We start from the raw sequence: 26009 nt of genomic DNA, 5'->3' as shown, positions 1-26009 counted from the left end.
ATAATGTGTCTCTGTATTAGCATTTTCCTTTGAGAGAGCTATCTGATTTTTGCACATGTGCGTGATGTTCCAGTATATTAACAGCATGATTTATTCAGAATTTGACTATTCCATTACTGCCAATTCAAAGACATTCTCTATTCTTTTCCTACCAGATTATTGGTATTTTACTAATTTTTAAAAACTATACCTCTTTGCTTTTCTTTTTGTTCTTTTTTCCAAGTCCTTGCTCTACCTTCAAATATTGTTATACCAGTTCAGGTACAGCAATAGCATGCTTTATTTTTCCCTTTCCCCTCCTTTGTATTGTTGTTGTCATACATTTTACATCTATGTTATAATACTCAGAGTACATTGTTATTATTTTTGTATAGTGTTCCAGGATTATTTCTAGAAATATTTTTTTCTCCCCTCTTCCCTAACAGCCTCCCCTTCTGGAACTTGTCTCACGTATGTTAGATTTGTTAAACACTGGTCACTTGTAGATCACGAGTGCTTTGATGATGATGACGATGATGATGACTGCAGTGCTTTTGCTCTCTGTGCTTCATTTTGGATAGTTTCTATTGCTATGACTTCCAATTCACTGGTCTTCTGCAGTGTCTAATTTTCTGGTAAACATCATGTAGAATGGGATATGATTTTAGATACTATATACTTTTATATCTGGAAGTTCCTATTGGATCTTTGGTCTAGTATACAATTAAATTACTCGTCAGTTTACTCTTTTTAGGCTCACTAGAGTGAATCTGGACTAACCATAGTCTAGAGCTAATTTAGCCTGACTGACTTACAGTGATAACCTTCTGAAGACTACCCAGTTCCCTCAGCTCTCTGCCTGATGGGAAAGCAGTTGCAGGCCTGTAAGCTCTGGGAATTATATGGTCTACTACTGCTTACCAGTAGTTTTCCCCCAGCCTGGTGGACTTTTGTCCCATGTGTGCACAAGGTAGTACTCAGCCAGCAATTTGCAGAGACCCCTTCACCTCCATGGAGTTCTTTCTCCATCCAGAGTCCTGTTTCCAGTACTCTCTTGAAAATTATTGCTGCTTTGGCCCCTGGGAACTTCTGTTCTCTCCCCATAGCTCAGTAAGACTGTTGTACTTTGTTTTGGTTCTTCTTCTCATGCTACAGCCTGGAAACTCCCCTTTAGCAACAAGCCAGGGCAATCAGAGGGCTCTTTGCATTTGTTTTCCCTTTTCTTATGAATCACAGTCCTGTGCTATTTGTTTTCCAATATCTGAAAACAGTTCTTTCATATAATTAGTCTAGGTTTTTGGTTGTTTTCAGTGCAACAGCTTTTCCTACAACAGTTAATTGTTTATGGGCAGAAACAGATATCTTCTTACCTCTACTGTTTTGTGGGGTTTTTTAATGTATATAAAATACAACAGCTTCAGTTCAGTTCAGTTCAGTCGCTCAGTTGTGTCCAGCTGTTTGCGACCCCATGAACCACAGCATGCCAGGCCTCCCTGTCTATCACCAACTCCCAGAGTTTACCCAAACTCATGTCCATTGAGTTGGTGATGCCATCCAACCATCTCATCCTCTGTCGTCCCCTTCTCCTCCTGCCTTCAATCTTTCCCAGCATGAGGATCTTTTTTTTTTTTTTTTTTTAGGCAGATGAAGGCTTGTCTTTTATTGAATGAGTAATCTATGCAACTGCCGAGGCCACTATGTACAGAAAAGAGGGGGAGAACTTTATTTCTTGGTCTCTTCCTCCTTGGACAGAGTCTTGATGATTTCCTCCTTCTTGGCCTGGAGCAAGCTCTTCATGGCGCTTGTGGGCTTCCTTGGTCTTAGACCTGCGGGCCTCAGCCTGGTCCACCAGAAGCTTCTTGCAAGCCTTGTCTGCCTTCAACTTGTGGATATGTTCCATAAGAATACGCTTGTTTTTGAACACGTTACCCTTCACCTTCAAGTACAGGCTGTGATACATGTGGCGGTCAGTCTTCTTAGATTCACGGTATCGTCTGAGCAGCCGGCGCAGAATTCTCATCCTCCTCATCCAGGTTACCTTCTCGGGCATTTGAGCATTGGCAGTACCCTTTCGCTTACCTATACCCATATGCCTGCCCTTCCGGCGAGCCAAGATGTTTTTCCGGCTTCGAGCCTGGAAATGGACAGTCACAGGCTTCCGGATGATCAGCCCATCTTTTGATCAGCTTCCGGATCTGCTGGTGGGAGTTGGCATTGGCAATTTCATTAGTCTCATTGGGGTCCAACCAGACCTTTTTGCCACAGCGAAGGACACTGGAGGCAAGCCTCTTCTGAAGCCTGAGCATACTCATGGCCGTGGCCACAGCGGCGAAAAGAAAGCCAAGATCTTTTTAAATGAGTCAGCTCTTCACATTAGGTGGCCAAAGTATTGGAGTTTCAGCTTCAACATCAGTCCTTCCAATGAACACCCAGGACTGATCTCCTTTAGGATGGACTGGTTGGATCTCCTTGTAGTCCAGGGGACTCTCAAGAGTCTTCTCCAACACAACAGCTTACTGAGATGTAATTCATGTACCATACAATTCACTCATTTAAAATATACAAGTCAGTGGCTTTCAGTATATTCATAGTATTGTGCAACCATCACCACAGTCAACTTTGGAACATTTTCATCATCCCCCAAAGAAACTCCATCCCCATAGTCATTGCTCTCTATTTTCCCCCAATCTCTTGGCACCTCTAGACAATCACTAATCTACTCCATAGATTTGCCTACTATTGTCATCTTGTATAAATGGAAGTATTCAGTATGTAGTCTATTGTGAATAGCTTTTTTCACATGGCGTAATATATTAAGATTCATCCATTTTGTAGCATGTTATCAGTACTTCAATTCCTTTTTATTACTGAGTAATATGCCAGTGGTAAAGAATCCACCTGCCAGTGTAGGAGACACAGGAGACGTGAGTTTAATCGCTTGGTCAGGAAGATCCCCTGGAGGAGGAAATAGCAGCCCACTCCAGTATACTTGCCTGGAAAACTCCATGGACCGAGGAGCCTGGCAGGCTGCAGTCCATGGGGTCACAAAGAGTTAGACATGTCTTAGTAGCTGAGCACGCATGCATGCAGGCCAGTGGATGAATATACTACTGTTTTATGTGTCTTTTCATCTGCTCATGGACATTTGAGTTCACTTTTTGTGCTGTGGTGTGTGCTTAGTTGCTCAGTCATGTCCAACTCTTTGTGACCCTGTGGACTGTAGTCTGCCAGGCTTCCCTGTCCATGGGGATTCTCCAGGCAAGAATACTGGAGTGGGTTGCAGTGCCCTTCTCCAGGGGATCATCCCAACGCAGAGATTAAACCCAGATCTCCTGCAGTGCAGGTGGATTCTTTACAGCTGAGCCACCAGGGATTCACTTTTTAGTTATTTTGAATAATGTTGCCTTGTATATTTTTACGTAAGTTTTTGTAGACATATTTTTTGTTGTTGTTTTTTCTCTTGGGTTACTTACTAGTTTTTGAAGTCTTTTAAGTTTGGTGAAATTAGCCTTTTGATTGTGGTGTGATTTGGAAATATGTTTTCCTAAATTATTACTTCTCTTTTGACTTTTTCCAAGCAGAATTTTTTTCTTCTTACATATCAATTTTTATTTCATAGTTTTGGGGTTTTGTGTAATGTTAGTAAGTCTTTCTACCATGGTTTCCTATAGTACTTTTAATAGTTTCATTTTTCTATGCTTAAATCTTTGAATCCAATCTCTTGTTTTGAGGAAGGAATCCAACTTGATATTTCCTAATGGCACCATTTATTGAATAATCCAGTTTTCCCTGTTGACTTGAACTGTCACTTTTATCGTATATTAAGTGTAGGTATATATTTGGGGTCTATGCCCATGCCTTGAGTTAGAGTTGATATATCTGATATCGTGTACAAATGTGTGTGCTTAGTCACTCAGTCGTGTCTGACTCTGTGGCCCCATGAACTGTAGCCTACCAGGCTCCTCTGTCCACGGGGATTCTCCAGGCAAGAATACTGGAGTGGGTTGCCATGCCCTCCTCCAGGATATCTTCCCTACCCAGGGCTCAAACCCAGGTCTCCCACATTGCAGGTAGATTCTTTACTGTCTGAGCCACCACAGAAGCCCAAGAATACTGGAGTGGGTAGTCTATCCCTTCTCCAGGGGATGTTCCTGACCCAGGAATCGAACCACAGTCTCCTACATTGCAGGTAGATTCTTTACCAGCTGAGCTACCAGGGAAGCCTGTGTTGCACACAACAGTATTGTGTGCAAATACTATACTGTTATACTTATTATAGTTTTATAAATATTTTTTCAGAATTCTCATTGGGTTTTTTTGTTTTATTTATTTATTTATTTATCTTTAATTGAAGGATCATTGCTTTACAATATTGTGTTGGTTTCTGACGTACATCAACATGAATCAGCCATAGGTATACATATGTCCCATCTTTCTCTTTTTTCAATTTAATTAATTTATTTTTGGATGTGCTGGGTCTTTGTTGTTGCAGGGGCTACTCTCTAGTTATGGTGCACAGACTTATCCCTGCAGTGACCTTTCTTGTGGAGCATGGGCTCTAGAGTGCGGGCTCAGTAGTTGTGGTGCATGGGGGCTTATTTGCTCCACAGCATGTGGAATCTTCCCAGATCAGGGATCGAACCCATGTCTCCTGCATTGGCAGACAGATCCTTTACCACTGAGGCACCAGGGAAGCCTGCCCTTCTCTCTAGAACCTTTCTCCCACCTCCCACCCCATCCCACCCATCTAGGTTGTCACAAAACCCTGGTTTGAGTTCCCTGAGTCATACATTTACTGTTTTTATCTTTCTTCATGGACTTTAGATTTTGTCTAGTTCTAAAAGAAAAATCCTTTTGCAGTTCTTTGTATTGCAAAGATAAAGTTGTCAGTTCGCATTTAAGTCTTTGATCCCTCTTCAGTTGGTTTGTATGTGTTGTGAGGTATGGATCTGATATAATTTTTTATATAAATATGTAACTGACCTTGTACCATTTTTGGATAGTTTATCCTTTTCCACTATAGCATTATTATCTGTAATATCACTTACATTACATATCAAGTTCCCATATTTTCAGGTCTAATTCTGGGTTCTCTCTTCTGTTGAACTGGTCTGTTTGTCTAATCTCTTTAGTGATATCATTGCCTTAAATGCTATAGTTGCTTTAAAATAAGTCTTGGTATCTGTTTATGAAAGTTCTATATCATACTCTTCAAGATTATGTTGGCTATTTTTAAATATTTCTTTTCAGTATACATTTTAGAATCACCTCTTTAATTTCCATGTAAAAGCCTATCTGGACTTTTACTGAAATTGTAATAAATTTATAAATTAATATGGAGAGAATCAATAGCCTTACAATATTGAATTTTCTTATGTTTGAATATGATAAATTTTACTTATTTAAATTTTCTTAAATGTATTTCAGTGAAGTTTTATAATATTCTCCATATGGATCAACCATATTTTTTGTTGGATTTATTTCTAGTTACTTTATTTTTTGTTACTGTTGTAATGATAACTTGTTAAAATTCAAATATTCTAACTTTTTGCAGCTGTAGTATAGAAATATCCTTGGCTTTCGTACATTGATTGCATATAAACTTTGTTCAATTCTCCATTAATTTAATAATTTGTGTGATAGTCTCATATGTTTTCTATGGGGAAAATCATGTCAACTGAGAATAATGACAAGTACATTTGTTCTGTTGTAATTATACATTTGTTTCTTCTGATTGACTAAAAAGCTTTAATCAAGGTAATGACATTCAATTCCACAAATATAATCTCTTCACATTTTTAATAAGTCCTAGGCAATAATATAAGCCCTCCAGATATCGGAGTGAATAAAACAAATATGTTCTGTTTGCTCAAGGAGATTAGATTGGTATTTTAGAAATATTCTTGTATCTGTAGTATGGAAAATGGACTGGAAAGAAGCAAGGCAGGAAGCAGGTAAGCCAGACCTAGTAAGAAGTTGCTCTGCTAGTCCAAGGGAGAGTGATGGGGAGCTACATCAGGAGACTGCATCGTCAGCCTGCTGCCTGATTTTTTTATGACCTGTGAACTGTGGATGGCTTTCACAGTTTTAAGTAAAGTCAAAAGAAGAAGAATATTTTGTGACACATGTAAATTATATTATTCAAAATTTTTGCAGCTTATACAGTAAAGCTTTATTGGAACACAACCATGTCAGTTCATTTGTATATTGTCCCTTGTGCTTTTGTGCTACAACAGCACAGATGAGTAGTTGTGACATTGATGGTATAGTCCACAAAGCCCAAGATAGTTACTTTCTGGCTGTTTATAGAAAAAGACTTTGCTGGCCCCTGACCTATATAGTGGCAGAAGAGAGAAATGTGTGAATTTGAGAGAGATTAAGAGATTACCAAGCATTGGCAAGGCTTGGCGATTAACTGGATGTGTCTGTAAAGAGAAAAAAATGGAGTAAAGGATTCTTCCCAGATTTCCAGATATTTGGAAAGATGAGAAATAGTAGTTTGATTTCTAGAAATAGACAATATTGAAATCAGGTCAGATTTAGGGAAAGGAGTAGGAACATGGAGGAGATGAATTCTGTTTTAGATATGTTGAGTTGGAGGTGTCTATAAGACAGCCATTTGTAAATACCTGGGAGGCAGCTGTATACATGAAAGAGACCTGGACAGGTTTGGTCATCAGCATGACTTTGCAGAACAAAGTGATGAGAGTAGACGATATTGCTGTGAGAGAGTACATAGAATAAGAAGAACAGAGGGTCTAGTAGGAAAAAGAACTTTAAAGACATTAATATTTAAGGACTGGATAGAGTGAAAGGAACCTGGAACAGAATCTGATAAGTAGCAGTTTGAGAGGTAAGAAGATATCTTAGGGATTGTCTAACTAAGGCTGGGGGTGGGGAGGGGTGTACAGTGTTCTAGTAACCCATTTGAACTACCTTAAGCAAAAAAAGTTATTTGAGGACTAGAGGCAGGTATCTCATGGAAGTCAAGGATGAAGTGCTACAAGGTCTCCTGAGGGACTGGAGCTAAGCTCTGGAGTACTATCAGAAGTAAGGGCATGCCATCCATCTTTGTTTCTTGAGGCTGCATGGCCTCTTAGTTCTGCTGCTTTCTTCTCTATCTCTATTTTGGCACGTGTCTGTCAGCCTCACCCCTAGTTCTACGTCATTTCTGAATTCAAACACATAACAGAGACTGACTGACCTTCTCACTTTATTTCAAACTACTACTAGGAAAAAGAACCACATCAGCTTAGTTCAGCCAGTGGGTCTGCTTCTCTAGAGCCAGGTGTCTGATCCAGTAGCTGTGGTCCAGAGAACAGCATCACACAGTGTGAACATGTCTCCAGGGCCACATTGCTGGGTCTAAGTGGGGTGTTTCCAGAAGAGAGAAGTATAGACTGGACAGTATCGTAAAAAGAATATACTATAAACTATAATTTAAAGAAAAGGGAGTATACTGGAGAAGAAAAGTAATTTGATATAAGTTGATATTGTTAAATGTTGATATCGTTAAAAGGATGACTATTCAACCTTATAGAAGATTTGGAAAATAGAAGAATAGGACAAAGCTAGTATTAACTTTATTCCTTACAATTTTGAAACAATTGGGACCATATTGTGTATGGACTTTATTCATTATTTAATTAATGTGTGATGGTAAATTTTATGTGTCAACTTGGCTAGGTCACAGTACCCAGATTTTTGGTCAAACACTATTCTAGATGTTTCTGTGAGGATATTTTTAGATGACAGAGAAAGAAGGTGACAGACCATAAAGAAGGCTGAGTGCCTGAGAATTGATGCTTTCTAATTGTGATGCTGGAAAAGACTCTTGAGAGTCCCTTGGACTGCAAGGAGATCAAACCAAGTCAATCTTAAAGGAAGTCAAACCTGAATATTCACTGGGAGGACTGATGCTGAAGCTCCAGTACTTTGGCCACCTGATAGGAAGAGCCACTAGATAACCTTCTGTAATGTAGGTGGGGCTTTATCCAATCAGTAGAAGACCTTAAGAGAAAAAAAGACTACCCTCCTCCAAAGAAAGCATCAGTTCTTTGGTGTTCAGCCTTCTTTATGGTCCAACTCTCACATCTGTACATGATTACTGGAAAAATCATAGCTTTGACTATATGAACCTTTTGTCAGCAAAATGATGTCCCTGCTTTTTGGTTTGTCATAGCTTTCCTTCCAAAGAGCAATTTTAAGTTCATGGCTGCAGTCACCATCTGCAGTGATTTTGGAGCCCAAGAAAAGAAAGTCTGTCACTGCCTCCCCTTGTACCGAAGAACTGATCCTTTCCAGTCGTGCTGAAGAAAACTCTTGATAGTGCCTTGGACTGCAAGGAGATCAAAACAGTCAATCATAAAGGAAATCAACCCTAAATATTCATTGGAAGGACTACTGCTGAAGCTGAAGTACCAATACTTTGGCCACCTGATGCGAAGAGCTAACTTGTTGGAAGAGACCCTTATGCTGGGAAAGATTGAAGGCAGAAGGAGAAGGGGGTGGCAGAGGCTTAGATGGTTAGATAGCATCACTGACTCAATATATTGACGTGAATTTGAGCAAACTTCAGGAGTTAGTGGGGAACAGAGGAGCCTGGGTACTGCGGTTCATGTGTTTTCAAAGAACTAGAAATGACAGCAACTGAAGAACACAACATCTCCCAAGGAAGAGGGGATTCTGTCAGCACACTGCCTTTGGATTTGAGCTAATCAAGTTCCCTGGGTCTCCACGCTGCTTGCCAACCCTGCAGGTTTTGTATTTGCCAACCTCTGTAATCCTTAAAATAAATCCAATAATAAAACCAATTCTTTACAATAGTAAATCTCAGTGTGTATATGTACATACATACTTTTTTACTTTTTTGGGCTCCAGAATCACTGCTGATGGTGACTGCAGCCATGAAATTAAAAGACGCTTACTACTTGGAAGGAAGGTTATGGCCAACCTAGATAGCATGTTTAAAAGCAGAGACATTACTTTGCCAACAAAAGTCCGTCTAGTCAAGACTAGGGTTTTTCCAGTGGTCATGTATGGATGTGAGAGTTGGACGGTGAAGAAAGCTGAGCGCCGCAGAATTGATGCTTTTGAACTGTGGTGTTGGAGGAGACTCTTGAGAGTTTCTTGGACTGCAAGGAGATCCAATCAATCCATCCTAAAAGAGATCAATCCTGGGTGTTCATTGGAAGGTCTGATGTTGAAGCTGAAGCTCCAATACTTTGGCCACCTCATGCGAAGGGTTGACTCACTGGAAAAGACCCTAATGCTGGGTAGGATTGGGGGCGGGAGGAGAAGGGGACGACAGAGGATGAGATGGTTGGATGGCATCACCGACTCGATGAACATGGGTTTGGGTAGACTCCGGGAGTTGGTGATGGACAGAGAGGCCTGGCGTGCTGCAATTCATGGGGTCGCAGAGAGTCGGACACGACTGAGCGACTGAACTGAACTGAACTGATATGTACATACACATCCTGTTGGTTCTTTTTCTCTAAAGCGTCCTGATGAATACATTTTGTCAGTAAAAGTTCCTAGAAAACATTATTAATGAATGAAATATTTTCATATTCCTGCAAACTACTTTTGTATTATAGGGTTGCTGTTCCTGTTGATATTATTTATAAATGAGGAAACTGCATTACAAAGAGACTATGAAACTTAGCCCATGGTCCCACACCTGAAGAAGCAAGCACCTTTTATGGGGTCTGTCTAGCTCCCAGCCCTCTAAAGGCTCCCTCACCTATAAGGCTCACGTATTTTCTCTACATGATACTGCCCATCAGGAATTGAGAAGAGTAGTATTTGGGAGTATTTCCTGAGAGAAGAAGTAGTAAATTCAGAAACCTTCATCTACCTTGTGGACTGAAGAAGAGAGAAACTGGTCTGCAGGAAAAGAAGAATGAAGTGGATATGTAAAGAGAAGAGATGCCCCTGTGACTGTCCTGTTCATAGCTCCAGTTTCTTCTTGAAACTTAGCCTCATTCTGCCCTAGTGTTCTAAATCTTTCTAATGTATCAATTTTTTTTCCCTTAAGATAATTAGATATATCTGTTATTTGCATTTTTAGAGTCCCAATAAATGTATGTAGTAAGTCACTAGATCTGGGTCTGTGTAATTTTATTCGGCAGTGCTGTGGAGCTTGTGGGATCTTAGTTCCCTGACCAGGGATAGAATTGGGCTCTCTGCAGTGAATGCACTTAGTTCTAACCACTGGAAAACCAGGGAATTCCCCAAAACTGATATTTTTAAATACTATGGTCAGTAAATACTGATTTATTCATTGTATATTATATATAATTTTATGGTAAACATACTTATATATAATCCTTGCCCTCATTTCTATTTTTTTAGTGAAAAGTTCTAGGAGAAAGGTTACTGATTGAATGTATATGAATATTTAGAGATCTTTTATGTATTGACAAAATGCTTTCCAGAAAGGTTGCCTCAACTTTTACTCCACTAGCAGTGTATGAGAACAATATCATATATTAATGTTTTATTCTTGTCCTCTGTTGTTTACATATTCTCCATTCCTTAAATTGAAAATATATAAAATTTTTGTTGCTTGCCTTTGTCCTATGTTTAAGTTACTTTAAAAATTTTTGAATTCTACTAAAGACAGCTTTCATAACTGCTTTTTAATTATATTAAAAAGTAATTATATTGACTTACCAACTTCAATGAATAGGAATAGAAATATCCTAATATAAAAAATAATTCTGATTATGTGTGATAAATATTTAAGGAAAGCATATCAATAAGAGTACAACCATTTGGTAGAATAACTGAAGGAAATGTTTAGATAAGTGTTCCATGATAGGGTTTACAATGAAAAGATTAGATAGTGGTATGAAATGAGAAACATCTAGGAGATCATGTGATCTGTTTTGAGTTTAGTAAATTTTTATTAATATGAAAATTTGAAGGATTTGTAAATTTTTCTTTTACATTTTGTTGTTTTGGGTTTTCTTGGCTGTGCAGCTTGCAAGGGATCTTAGTTCCCTGATCAGGGATCAAACAGACACTCTCTGCTGTGAAAGCTTAAAAGTCTTAACCCCTGAACTGCCAGGGAATTCCCTCTTTTCGTCTTTTTTGATAAGCTCTAAAACGTTCTTTTTTTTTTAATTGATGCTTTTGAACTGTAATGTTGGAGAAGACTCTTGAGAGTCCCCTGGACTGCAAGGAGATCAAACCAGTCAATCCTAAAGGAAATCAGTCCTGAATATTCATTGGAAGGACTGATGCTGAAGATGAAACTCCAATACTTCAGCCACCTGATGTGAAGAACTGACTCATTGGAAAGGACCCTGATGCTGGGAAAGATTGAAGGCAGGGGAAGAAGGGGACAACAGAGGATGAGATTGTTGGGTGGCATCACCGACTTGATGGACATGAGTTTGAACAAGCTCTGGGGTTGGGGATGGACAGGGAAGCCTGGGATGCTGCAGTCCATGGGGTTGCAGAGAGTCGGACACGACTGAGTGAACTAACATTCTTTTTAGAGGAAATACTTAAATTTAGCAGATAAAGCTCAACATTCTCTAAGAAGAAAATGGAAACTAGGAACCCTTACCAAACTTGAAATTATAACCTATTTGTGTAGTGGTAAAAGTATAAAGTGACACGGATGGTAAATTGGAAGAGGCATCAGAATAGGCTGCTAGAATGTAGTACTTAAATGTTATGTAGCATCCCTGGGTCTGTTTCTTATTTTGTAAAGAGGGGGAATGAAATCAGTATAAGATATCCTTTCTACCTGTAATTAAGTGAAATTTAATTTTTCTCCATTCTAAGAAAAAACAAGTAAAATATATCTATGATATTTTTGATCCTAGTGATACAGGAATTAAACAACACACTTTTGGGAATTCTCTGGAGTTCCAATAGTTAGGACTCCACACTTCCACTGCTGGGTACCAGGGTTCAGTCCCTCTTTGGGAAGTTAAGATCCCACATGCTAAGCAGCCAAGAAATAAATAAAATAAAAGAATTGCTGGATACATTAAAAAATAAAAAATAACACACTTTATACAGCCTAGTATAGTGGTTAAGAGTTCAGACTTGGGAATCAGATTTCCAATGTTTGAATCTCACATCTGTAACTTAATACCTATTTAATTTGGGGCCTCTCTGTGAGGCGTTTCATTTAAATTAGAACACCTACCCCTTAGGGTTGTTCTGATGATTAAATGAACTAATATTTGTAAAGAAAGTGAAGTCGCTCAGTCGTGTCCGACTCTGCGATCTCATGGACTGTAGCCTACCAGGCTCCTCCCGTCCATAGAATTTTCCAGGCAAGAGTACTAGAATGGGTTGCCATTTTCTTCTCCAGGGGATCTTCCCAACCCAGGGATTGAACCCGTGTCTCCCGCATTGCAGGCAGACACTTTACTATCTGAGCCACCAGGGAAGCAATATTTGTAAAGCTCTTACAATAGTACCTGGTACAGAGTTAATTATATGTTAAATTATTTATTAATATCTCAGTAAAGAACAAACCCACACGTATTTCTTCTAACATATGCCTAGAATGGAACTTAGGGTATGAATTAGGGAATAAAAAATTTAGGGTATAAAAAAATCTAGTTTGAGTTTTCTATTACAATGCCTTTTGCATTTTGAAAATTGCTATTGTTGTTGTTCGGTCGCTCAGTAGTGTCTGACTCTGCAACCCCATGGACTGCAAAACGCCAGGCTTCCCTGTCCTTCACCGTCTCCTGGAGCTTTCTCAAACTCATGTCAGTTGAGTCATTGATGTCATCCAACTATCTCGTCCTCTGTCATCCGTTTCTCCCATCTCCTTCTCTTCCTGCCTTCAATCTTTCCGGAGCTTCAGCTTCATCATCAGTCCTTCCAATGAATATTCAGGATTGATTTCCTTTAGGATTGACAGGTTTGATCTCCTTGCAGTCCAAGAGACTCTCAAGAGTCTTCTCCAACACCATAGTTCAAAAGCATCAATTCTTCAGCACTAAGCTTTCTTTATGGTCCAACTCTCACATCCATACATGACTACTGGAAAAACCATAGCTTTCACTAGACGGGGTTTTGTTTCTTTTAATTTCATGGCTGCAGTCACCATCTACAGTGATTCTGGAGCCAAGAAAATAAAGTCTGTCGCTGTTTCCATTGTTTCCGCATCTATTTGCCATGAAATGATGGGACTGGATGCCATGATCTTCATTTTTTGAATGTTGAGTTGTAAGCCAGCTTTTTCACTCTCCTCTTTCACCTTCATCAGGAGGCTCTTTAGTTCCTCTTCACTTTCTGCCATTAGGGTGGTGTCATCATTTATATCTGAGGTTATTGATATTTCTCCCAGCAATCTTGATTCCAGCTTGTGTTTCATCCAGCCTGGCATTTCGCATGATGTACTCTGAGTATAAGTTAAATAAGCACAGTGACAGTAAACAGCCTTGACATACTCTTTTCCTAATTACCAGTCCGTTGTTCTAACCATCACTTCTTGACCTGCATACAGGTTTCTCGGGAGGCAGGAAAGGTGGTCTGGTATTCCCATCTCTTGAATTTTCCTGTTTGTTGTGATCCACAGAGTCAAAGGCTTTAGTGTAGTTAATGAAGCAGAAGTAGATGTTTTTCTGGAATTCTCTTGCTTTTGCTATGATCCAACGGATGTTGGCAATTTGGTCTCTGGTTCCTCTGCCTTTTCTAAATCCAGCTTGTACATATGGAAGTTCTCAGTTCACATACTTAAATTCCGCTACTCCACTTACTCTCCCAAGTACTGTTGTCATCCCAGACTAGATTTGTTCCCAACTGTAAAGATTTAAATTAGGAATTAAAAAAAACATCTCCACAGAATCTGCAATATTAGGAGAAATTTAGGCACTGGAGAAATTTTCTGGCATCTTGTAAGCAAATAGGCTATATTAGATGAAAAATTATTTGATAGGTTAAAATCAGAATGAATTAATGAATTGGAAACTGCCTGCAAGACTGGGTCTACTAAATCTGTTTTGTTTCTACTCTGGTTTCTGCAGAGAGAATCAGTAGTTTGTATTTCATCTTAACTATCTGCAAAGCTGTGGTCTGCCTATGATACGTAGCCCTTGTCTTTTTTCTTTTTTAATTTTTTTAATTTATTGCAGTATGATGACACATTTATAAGAGACTTGGAAAATATACCTCCACTATGTATTACAAGTTTTAAGTAGATAAATTAGATTATTAGTTGGAGTTTCAATATCAAACTCTCAAAACTTAGTAGAATGAATAGACAGAAAAGTAGAAGGATATAGTAGACCTGAAAAGCCCTATGATCCAATTCAGCATAATTAAGATTTATACAATTCTCACATGACAGCAGAATACAAATTCTGATCAAGTTCCATAGACGTAAGCCAGATTTCACATTGTATTTAGTTGCACTGAGCTCCATCCAAGAAATTCTGATAAACTCTTTCATTTTTATTCTGTTACAAATATTTTCTAATTTTCCTTGTTATAGCTTCTTAGATATACCCATCATTTAAAAGACATTTAATTTCCAAATACATGGAGTTTTTAAAGTATCTTTGATAATAGTTTCTCTTTTTGATATTAATTTATTATTTAAATGCTTTCTTCTCTGCAATCACCTTCGGAGTTTTTTCAGTCTTTTAACTTTATTGAGGCTTTCAATGGCTACATCAAAGATCTCCCTTGGTAAATGTCACATTGCACTTGAAAATTCGTGGGTTTTTTCCAAGTATCTCATGATATTGATTTCTAACATATTTCCACAGTGATCAGAGAACAAACTATGATTTTAGTACCTTTAGACCATGAAATTTTTGCACCTTGTTTTGTCCCTGGATATGTTCCACTATCTCCTGGTTTATAGCCTGTGTATGCTATGCCTGGTGGGCTGCCGTCTATGGGGTCGCCCAGAGTCTGACACGACTGAAGTGACTTAGCAGCATGCTATGCTATGCTATACTAAGTTGCTTCAGTCATGTCTGACTATTTGTGACCCTATGGACTGAAGCCCACGGGATCCTCCATCCATGGGATTCTCTGGGCAAGAATACTGGAATGGGTTGCCATGCCCTCATCCAGGGGATCTTCCCAACCCAAGGATCTAACCCAGGTCTTCTGCACTGCAGGTGGATTCTTTACCAGCTGAGGCACAAGGGAAGCCCAGGAACACTGGAGTAGGTAGCCTATCGCTTCTCCAGGGGAACTTCTGACCCAGGGATGGAACCGGGATCTCCTGCATTGCAGGCTGTATTCTTTACCTGCTGAGTTACCAGGGAAGATTACCTTCATTAATCTACCAGTGGAAAGTACCATGAAGGAAAACATGCTAATTTAATTAGTTTTTGATTATTTGTTTTTCTTTTTAGTATAGAAAATATAGTTTATAATGTGCTATTGAATGAAGAGGTTTTTATATTTCTATGCAACTTGAATTGCTTTGTATTAAGAAGGAAATGGCAACCCACTCCAGTACTCTTGCCTGGAAAATCCCATGGACGGAGAAGCCTGATAGGCTACAGTCCATGGGGTTGCAAAGAGTCGGTCACGACTGAGCGACTTCACTTCACTTCACTTTTTAAAGCGTAAGCTGCAGAATCCTTACCTAATGTTTATTCTAAAACAAGAATTGGAAATTCCCTTTCCTGAGTTTAGTTAGTTCAGTTGCTCAGTCATGTCTGACTCTTTGCGACCCCATGGACTGCAGCAGGCCAGGCTTCCCTGTCCGTCACCAACTCCCGAAACTTGCTCAAACTCATGTCCATCGAGTCAGTGATGCCATCCAACCATCTCATTCTCTGTCATCCTCTTCTCCTCCTGCCCTCAATCTTTCCCAGCATCAGAGTCTTTTCCAATGAGTCGGTTCTTTGCATCAGATGCCCAAACTATTGGAGCTTCATTTTCAGCATCAGTCCTTCCAATGAATATTCAGGACTGAATTCCTTTCGGATGGACTGGTTTGATCTCCTTGCAGTCCAAGGGACTCTCAAGAGTCTTCTCCAACACCACAGTTCAAAAGCATCAATTCTTCGGCGCTCAGCTTTCTTTATAGTGCAGCTCTTACAACCATACATGACTACTGAAAAACCATAGCTTTGACTAGATGAACCTTTGTTGGCAAAGTAATGTCTCTGCTTTTTAATATGCTGTCTAGGTTGGTCATAGCTTTTCTTCCAAGGAGGAAGCGTCTTTTAATTTCATGGCTGCAGTCACCATCTGCAGTGATTTTGGAGCCCAAGAAAATAAAGTCTGTCAGCGTTTCCCCATCTGTTTGCCATGATTGATGGGACCAGATGCCATGAACTTCATTTTTTGAATATTGAGTTTTAAGCCAGCTTTTTCACTCTCCTCTTCACTTTCATCAAGAGGCTCTTTAGTTCTTCTTTGCTTCCTGCCATAATGCTGGTGTCATCTGCGTATCTGAGGTTATTGATATTTCTCCCGGCAGTCTTGATCCAGCTTGTGCTTCATCCAGCCTGCTATTTCACATGATATACTCTGCATATTAGTTAAGTAAGCAGGGTGACAATATACAACTTTGACATACTCCTTTCCCTATTTGGAACCAGTAAACCGGTAAACCTGAGTTTACTCAACAGGATTTTCAGATTTCGGTTTATCATGGTGAATTCCAGAGATGCTCTTGTTAGAAATAAAGTTTGACACAGCCCAGGTTTGAGGCCAGGAATTGAGTGATACCATGGCTTTTGACCCCAGGTTATCTTGAATGATAACCTGGCTAAAGGCTTATGTTTACTTCATTCAGCAAGTATTTATTGACTGCCTATCATATGTAGACACTAGACAATAGTGAAAATAAATACTATTATTTTAAGTACATATAAGTATTTGTAGTATATATGTGTATATAGAATGTATACAGACTATATCTTAATGCATAAATGTAGCCTGTGTCAAAGATAAGGGTTGTTCATTTCTTTTAGTAAAGTGTTCTATTCTTAAAGTATTTTATTCTTTTGGGTGCTATTATAAGTTGAATTGTTTTCTTACTTTCCTTTCCAGACTGCTTGTTGCTGATGTGTAGAAATAAAACTCTTTTTTGTGCATCGATCTTTTTGTACCTGGCAACTTTGCTGAATTCATTTCTCAACTCCAGTAGTTTTTGTGGATTCTTGGAGATTTTCTGTTTTTAAGGTCCCATCTTTGTGAATGGAGATAGTTTTGAAGTGAAGTGAAGTGAAGTCGCTCAGTCGTGTCTGACTCTTTGCGACCCAGTGGACTATAGCATACCACGTTCCTCCAGCTATAGGATTTTCCAGGCAAGAGTACTGGAGTGGGTTGCCATTTCCTTCTCCAGAGGATCTTCCCGACCCAGGATTTGAACCTGGGTCTCCCACACTGTAGAGACAGGTTTACTTCTTCCTAATTTAGATATTTTAAAATTTCTTTTCCTTGCCTAACTGCTCTGGTTAGAACCTACAATACAATGTTAGAAAGCAATGGTGAGAGATAGACATCCTTGTTGTTCCTAATCTTGGCAGGCAAGCTGGGCGGGACCTTTCAGCCCTTGAATGTAATAGTATCTGTGGATATTTCGTAAGTGCCCTGTATCATGTTAAGGAAATTCCTTTCTGTTCCTAGTTTTTGAGATCTTTTATTGTGAGGGAGTGTTGAATTTTGTCAAATGCTTTTTCTAGATCCATTGAGAGGATCATGTGTTTATTTTGCTTTGTTTTTACTTCTTTCTGTTAATGTGGTATGTGACACTGATTTTTTTGTTGAACCACCCCTGTATTTCTGAGATAAATAACCATTTGATCATGGTGTGTTATACTTTTAATGTGCTGTTAGATTTTGTTTGCTAATACTTTGTATGAGATTTTTGCTTTAGTATTCACAAGGGCTAGAGGTCTGTAGTTTTCTTGTGCTGTCGTTTTCTGGTTTTGGTATCAGAGTAATAAAGGCCTCATAGCATGTGAGGACGTATTCTCTATGCTTCTGTTTTTTGGAAGAACTTGAGAAATATTGACATTGAATCTTCTTTAAATAAATGTTTGGTGGAATTCACCAGTGAAACTGTTTGGACTTTGGTTTTTCTTCAGAGGTTTTTGATTGCTGATTCAATTTCTTTACTTATTTAGATTATATTTCTTCTTGAGTCAGTTTTGGTAATATGTGTTTCTCTAGGAATTTTTGAATTTCATCTAGGTTATCTTAATTTGTTAACATATTAATTGTTCATAGTTTTCTCTTATAATCCTTTCTATTGCTGTAAGATCAGTAGTAATGTTTCCACTTTGATTTCTGGTTTTAGTTATTTGCATCTTCTTTTTTTTTTTTTTTCCCCCGCCAGGCTGTAGTTTTGTCAGTCTTGTTCTTTCTAAAGAAACAACTTTCAGTTTTGTTGATTCTCTTGTTTTACTATCCTGTATTTCGTATTTCTCCACTCTTGTCATTTTATTACTTCCCTCTATTGCTCACTTTGCATTTAGTTAGCTCTTCTTTTTCTAGTCCTCAATGTAGAGTTGTGAATGGTTTCTTTTGTTTTAATGCAGGACTCCACTGCTGTGCATTTGACCCTGAGTGCTGCTTTCATTGTATTACATGATTTGTATTATCTTGTGTTTAGTTTCTATTTGTCCTTATTTTATAATTTCCCTGTGATTTCTTATTTGGCCTATGGTTATTTAAGAGTAGTTTAATTTCTTCATATAGTTGATCTTCATTACTCATGGACTGTTTGTAAACTTAGCCCATGCAGTAAAATTTGTTACCCAAGAATCAGTACATTCAGACATGTGCAGAATGTGAAAATTTTGAGTTACCTGGCATACACGTTCCCAGGCAAGGATGAACAAGGCAACAACCTGCTTTCTGTTTCAGCTATTATTTACTGTAGACAGTCCTTTCTGCTCTGTTCAGTGCAGTGTTTTTCATGTTTTTGTGCTTTTTGTTGATGGCTTTACTGTTTAAAGTCAAGTGAAAGTCACTCAGTCCTGTCCCAATCTCTGCTATTCCATGGACTGTAGCCTGTGCATGGGATTCTCCAGGCCAGAATACTGGAGTGGGTAGCTGCTCCCTTCTCCAGGGGATCTTCCCACCCCAGGGTTCAAACCCAGGTCTCCCGCACTGCAGGCAGAATCTTTACCAGTTGAACCACCAGGGAATGGTCCCCAAATTACAGTGCTGTTTCAGTTCAGTTCAGTTCAGTTGCTCAGTCATGTCCGACTCTTTGCGACCCCATGGACTGCAGCAGGCCAGGCTTCCCTGTCCCATCATGAACTCCCGAAGCTTGCTCAAACTCATGTCCATTGAGTCAGTGATGCCATCCAACTGTCTCAACCTCTGTCATCCTCTTCTCCTCCTGCCTTCAATCTTTCCCAGCATCAGGGTCCTTTCCAGTGAGTCAGTTCTTCCCATCAGGTGGCCAAAATAATGAAGTTTCAGCTTCAGCATCAGTCCTTCCAATGAGTATTCAAGACTGAATTCCTTTAAGATTGACTGGTTTGATCTCCTTGCAGTCCAAGGGACTCTCAAGAGTCTTCTCCAACACCACAGTTCAAAAGCATCAGTTCTTCAGCGCTCAGCTTTCTTTATAGTCCAACTCTCACATCTATACGTGACTACTGGAAAAACCATAGCTTTCACTAGATGGAACTTTGTCGGCCAAGTAATGTCCCTGCTTTTTAATATGCTGTCTAGGTTGGTCATAGCTTTTCTTCCAAAGAGCAAGTGTCTTTTAATTTCATGGCTACAGTCACCATCTGCAGTGATTTTGGAGCCCAAGAAAATAAAGTCTGTCACTGTTTCCATTGTTTCCCCATCTATTTGCCGTGAAGTGATGGGACCAGATGCCATGATCTTCATTTTTTGAATGTTGAGTTTTAAGCCAGCTTTTTCTTCCTCTTTCACTTTCATCAAGGGGCTCTTTAGTTCTTCTTTGCTTTCTGCCATAAGGCTGGTGTCATCTGTGTATCTGAGGTTGATATTTCTCCTGGCAGTCTTGAGTCCAGCTTGTGCATCATCCAGCTCGGCATTTCACATGATGTACTCTGCATATAAGTTAAATAAGCAGGGTGACAATATACAGCCTTGACGTACTCCTTTCCCAATTTATAACCAGTCTATTGTTCCATGTCTAGTTCTAACTGTTGCTTCTTGACCTGCATACAGATTTCTCAGGAGGGCAGGTAAGGTGATCTGGTATTCTGGTATAAAGTGCTGTTTAGTGTCCCTAAACACAAGAAGGCAGTGATCTAATTTACAAAGTAAATATACATATGTGAGATAAGATTCATTCAGGCATCAGTTACAGTTCTTTTGGCCATGAGTTCAATGGTAATGTATCAATAATATAGTACATCCAGAAAAGAGAAGAGGAAATTCACCCGTGTATGTGTAAGGCCACTCTGGAAATGCAAAAGTAGTATTTGTAGTGTCTGATGAAGTTATGGAAAACATGGGAAAGTGGCTGGATTTGTGGGTTCATGAGATGATAACCAGTTAAAAAAAAAAAGAAACCATAGTGGACAGCATTGATGTTAGACTGAAAGCCAATGAAACCGTGTTACACAGAGCAAGGAAAATATTAAATTCTTATAGTGCTGACTGGCCTGCACATTTCAAAACACTACACAGCATTAAAAATGTTAAACTTTCAGTAATCCTGAGTCAAGAGGCTGTGGGCTGTTTTTTAAATTATCTGCCAAGTGTTAGGAAAAAGGCTATGTGGAAATTCCAGCAGGTTTTCAGTGCTGATGAGACTGGCTTGTAGAACTAGTTCTCCAATTCTGTTAGTGTTTGCGTCAGTTGTTTTGGGGCTTTGGTGCAAATAATGTTTATAATTGTTAGGTCTTTTTAATGAATTGATCCTTTTATCAGTGCATATTGTCCTTTGTCTTTGGTAACATTTTTTGACTTGAAGTCTATCTTGTCTGATTTTAGTAGAGACACTTAGGTCTCCCTTTTGGATACTGTTTGTGTGAAATGTTTTTCCATTTGTTCACTTTCAACCTATGTGTCTTCGGATCCACAGTGAGTCTCTTAGGCGACATCGAGTTGGAGCAATGTTTTCTTGTCTATCCTACCAGTCTCTGCCTTTCATTGGAGAGTTCATACCATTTCTATCTAAAGTAATTACCTGTAAGGAGTGACTTTTGGTATTTTGCTATTTGTTTTTGTGTGTCTTTTGCCTCTTTTTGCTTCTAATTTCCTACATTACTGTTTTCTTTTGCATTTGAGTTTTTTTTTTTTACAATGTACCATCTTTATTCCCTTCTTATTTTCTTATGTGTATATTTTTTGATACTTTGTGGTTACCATGGGAATTATAATTAATAACTGGATATATTTTTGAAGGTATAACTGACACTTTTAACGAGTTATTTGTGGATATGAACGGGGAAACCAAGATTAACAACAAGGTATTTGGCCTGAGGAATGAAATTGTGGGGAAGTCTTTTAGTGGGAAGGAGATAACCATAGGAATTTAAGCTGGTCAGAGGTAGAAATGGAATTGGGGATTTCAGATTTAGTCCTATTACATTTGAGATGCCTTTTAGACACTGATCACATAAGCAGTTGGATACAGAAGTCTGAGATTCAGTAGAAATGTCCCAGCTAGAGATGGAAATTTGAATCCTGAACATATAGCTTGTATATAAATCCTTGGTCCTGGATGAGATCAATAAGGGAGTGAGCATAGATTGGGAATTGGGCTCACTGATACTGAGTTGTGAATTAAGGGGGGAACTAACAAAGAGGCCTGAAAAGGAGTGGTCTATGTATATTTTATATATTTCTAATAAATTCTGTCATTTTTTAGGAAAGGATAATTCCACATGAATCTGTTTTCTTTCCAGTTATAGCTAATCGAGGACAGTAGTCCTAATTTTAGAGACAGTTCAATATAAAATTAAAAGGTAGTTATAATTTGAATATTCTTAAATATTAAATAAATCTGTCAGATGAATTGGTTATTATGCATCATCTTCCTCCCCCAGCACAATCCCACTTTAGGAGTATTACTTTTATCTAGTTTATTTTTTATTGTCATTAAGACCTGTGGTATTTTTTTATCTGGTTAAAAGATTACTTGATAAGATACTTCTTTGCTTTGATATTGTAATTATGCTGAATTCTGTTATTCTCTGGGGAGTAAATGTGAAAGGCATGTAATCAAAACTGGATCAGGTCTTCCCCCAAATATGTTCCTTTCCACAAAAGAAATCTAGGGAAAATATTCTGAAGATGGAGACTAATGGCTAAGAAAACATCAACCAATCAATGAAAATAAAAGCGACTTTTTCTTTTCCCAAGTTTTTGTCTTACCCTAAAGGTACACTGGAATGTGAGAAATGCCTCTGTGCATCTAGCTTGATTGCATTCCTCATTCTCCCATTTAAATACCTTGGAGATAGTAAACCTGAATAAATGTGGATTCAGTTCAGTTCAGTCTCTCAGTCGTGTCCAGCTCTTTGCAACCCCATGGACTGCATGCAGTCCGCTAGGTAGGCTTCCCTGTCCATCACCGACTCCCAGAGCTTACTCAAACTCATGTCCATTGAGTCGGTGATACCATCCAACCATCTCATCCTCTGTCATCCCCTTCTCCTCCCGCCTTCAATCATTCCCAGCATCAGGGTCTTTTCAAGTGAGTCAGCTCTTCGCATCAGGTGGCCAAAGTACTGGAGTCTCAGCTTCAGTATCAGTCCTTCCAATGAATATTCAGGACTGATTTCCTTCAAATGTGGATTGAATTAAGTTAAATTCAGTTTCATTGTTCCTGCTCAGTAATGCTCCTTATCCTCTACCTTCAGTCCTAGCTTTTGAGAATCAATAAATGAATTTTTCTTCTATCTGTTATGTACAGAGAATTCCCATCAATAACTTTGTACATTTTTTACTTCCTTATGGGGTCTAAGTTAAAAAAGAGAAAGAAGAAAGAATCATAGGAAAGAATCATGGTGGTTGTGGTGGTAGTTTTTACTTCTTTGACCCTCCCTTGCTAGTGAAAAAAAAAAAAAAATTAACAGGACCTGAGTAGCTGCTACAGAGACTGAAGCCATTGTCACGGTCTCTCACCTAGAGTATAGCAACAGCCTCCTGACTGGTCTTTCTGCTTCCACCCTTGCTCCCTTATTGTCCCGTCTCCAGACACTGCTCTGCCCAGGACCCTGCAGCGGGGCTCCCCAAGGCCACATTTCTTACAGAGGCCTCTCAGGCTCTGCTTGCTCTGGCTGCCAGGACCTCTCTCACCTCCTCTCCTACCTGTTCCGGCCACAGAAGCCTCCTTGCTGGTCATGTTTCCTCATTAGAGACTTTGTTCTTCCTGCTTCCACTCCCTCATGTATATTCTTTCCTCAGATATCTGGCTGATCAATTCACTTCCATCCAGTCTTGCCTCAAATCTTAGTTTGTCAATATAAAGCCTGCAATGACCATCTTCTAAAACTTTAACCTGCGCCCCCATACACTCCCATACTCCTTATCCTGTTACTGTTTTAATTATGATAAGTGTGGTTATGCTGTACTAATGATTTAACCCTGAAAACAGCTTAACAACAAAAGTTTCTTTCTCATCTTCTTTCTCATCTGGGAAGTTTGCCCATCTGGTGATACACCTCAGCATACAGCCTCCAGTATCACATCTGTAGGAAAGAGAGCGTTCATAGGATGATTAAAAGTGGCACACGTCACCTTTTTTCCCAGTTCATTGGTCAAAACCAGGCACATGGCCCCAGTCTGCCTGCAAGAAGAGCACAAGGACTATTTGGTGAACATTACTGTTTCAGCTCTGTGTGTGTATGTGCGCATCCATCCGTGTGCATGTGTGCACTCCATTGCTCAATTGTGTCTGACTCTGTGACCCTGTGGACTAGTGCCCACTAGGCTCCTCTGTCCATGGAATTTTCCAGGCAAGAATACTGGAGTGAGTTGCCATTTCCTACTCCAGGGGACTGTTTTAGCACCTGTTCCCTTTTTACTTCTCCACAGTACTTATTATTCTTTATTATATAATTTGTATATTCTATATAAAGTATCATTTATATATTTACATATCATACGATTTGCATATTTTGTGTTTATTATTAAGTTGCTTTTCCTCAGTTAGAATTTAAGCTTATTCCCCTAGAAAACGTCACTACTTACAACTTCTTGGACATAAACCTTTCTTCATTCGCTCCTACTGTTTGTAATGTCCTCTATCATTTTTACCCTGTGCTCCTTTTTTCTCTGTAAAGATTAAATCCTACTCATCTTTTGAGACAATCTGAATTGTACTTAGTTAGGGAGACTTTAAAGGTCCATCCCTTGGACTCCCTCTGTCATGGCACTTACCCTCCTTACAGGATTACTTGTCTGACTGCATCATTAACCAGATTCCTCATGCATATCGAAAAACGTCTGAAGGAATACCTGGAGCCTAGAAAAGGATCTCTGAGAATCTGAAAAGGACAGTATAAGTAGGGTGAAGAGATGACAGAATCAAGAAATATTCAGAAAGTAACATCAGTAAGACTTCATTATTGGTTGAATATGAGGGATAAGGAAGAAATCAAAGATAATTCATACTTCTCATTTAGATTATGATGCTTCCAAATGTAGTAGGGAAAATGAGAGGAGGAACAAGTCTAGTTGGTAGGATGATGAGTAGGGTTTGATGATAATGGGTTTAACTCCATAAGGATCTCAAGTTGGAGATATGTGCAGAGGCTGGCTAAATGGTTCTTAATCCAAGCACATGCATAGGTCTTCAGCATGCTGAGTAGTAGAAGAAAAGGTGAAACTGCCAATAACTACTAAGGCCAGAACCCTTAGTTATACTAATGTTTAAGGAACAATGAGGTATGTTTTCTTGTGTGGAAAACACAGAAAAAAATAGATGATGAAAGGGGAACAAGAGTGTGATGCTGTCAAAATCAAGGTATTTAGACATTCAAGAAAAAATATTTGGGCCACAGTAAATGCAGTGTGAGTGAGCTAAGTTGCTTCAGTTGTGTCCGACTCTTTGTGACCTTATGGACTGTAGCCTGCCATGCTTTTTTATCCATGGGATTCTCCAGGCAAGAATACTGGAAGTGGGTTGCCATGCCCTCCTCCAGGGGATCTTCCCAATCCAGGGATCGAACCTGCATCTCTTATGTCCCCTGTACTGGCAGGCAAGTTCTTTATCATTAGCACCACCTGGGAAGCCCCTAGAGAAATCAAATCAAAATAACTATGTACTAAATCTTGGCCACTCTTGCAGCATTACTTAATTCCTTTCTTTTAACCTCACTTCTTATTGAACCACTTTGAATACTTAATGAATTGAACCATCTTGGCTTCAATTTCATTGGGAAATTTGAAGTAATCAGGCACAAACTGTCTCAAATGTGCCCCCTCTTCTTTGTTTACAAACTTAAGACATGCCCAACTATCAGTCATTTCCTTCTTCCCTCTAGTATTAGGAGCTTCAAAGTCACCTCTAGTTAGTTCTAGAGGTGTGCCGTTGATACTGAAGTGAAAGTGAAAGTCGCTCAGTTGTGTCCGCCTCTTTGTGACCCCATGGACTATACAGTCCCTAGAATTCTCCAGGCCAGAATACTAGAGTGGGAAAGATCCCCCTTTCCCTTCTCCAGGGGATCTTCCCAACCCAGGGATCAAACCCAGGTCTCTTGCATTGCGGCCAGATTCTTTACCAACTGAGCCACAAGGGAAGCCCAAGAATACTGGAGTGGGTAGCCTATCCCTTCTCCAGCAGATCTTCCTGACCCAGGAATTGAAGCAGGGTCTCCTGCATTGCAGGCAGATTCTTTACCAACTGAGCTCTCAGGGAAGCCCAACTGATACTAAAAGTCATCTGCATTTTAAGTTTTTTCCCTCTTTATGGCTTTCTGCTTTCAATATCCCACCAAAAGTTTTCACAGTATAGTTGCTATTTGAAATTATTAATGGACAACAAATTACATGATGTTGAACATTGAAAGGAAGATGGGGAAATGGCAAACAGCAGTCACTGATGGAAGTGAGAGGGAGATAATGCCTCCTCCCCAGGGAAGCAATGACACTAAGCTGGACCAGAGTCAGATGCTTTACCAGAGGCA

At 39.3% G+C, this 26009-nt stretch overlaps 1 protein-coding gene, 1 long non-coding RNA gene and 1 pseudogene across 2 annotated transcripts in view; 2 read left to right on the top strand and 1 right to left on the bottom strand.

The window, feature by feature from the left end:
• SGPP1 (sphingosine-1-phosphate phosphatase 1) overlaps positions 1-26009 on the top strand; it is a 39863-nt gene that overhangs the window by 5593 nt on the left and 8261 nt on the right. The gene's annotated exons all lie outside the window — the stretch shown is intronic.
• Positions 1627-2291, bottom strand: LOC145513454 (large ribosomal subunit protein eL19 pseudogene; annotated as a pseudogene).
• Positions 2467-12541, top strand: LOC145513458 (uncharacterized). Its single transcript, XR_014059409.1, has 3 exons — positions 2467-2591; positions 8023-8336; positions 11181-12541. It is a non-coding gene; the product is annotated as an uncharacterized LOC145513458 (long non-coding RNA).

Source organism: Giraffa tippelskirchi, chromosome 7 (assembly GCF_054371585.1).
Source record: "Giraffa tippelskirchi isolate mGirTip1 chromosome 7, T2T-mGirTip1v1.2.pri, whole genome shotgun sequence".
In the NCBI taxonomy this organism is placed as follows: domain Eukaryota; kingdom Metazoa; phylum Chordata; class Mammalia; order Artiodactyla; family Giraffidae; genus Giraffa; species Giraffa tippelskirchi.
This window is presented reverse-complemented; position numbering and strand designations above follow the sequence as displayed.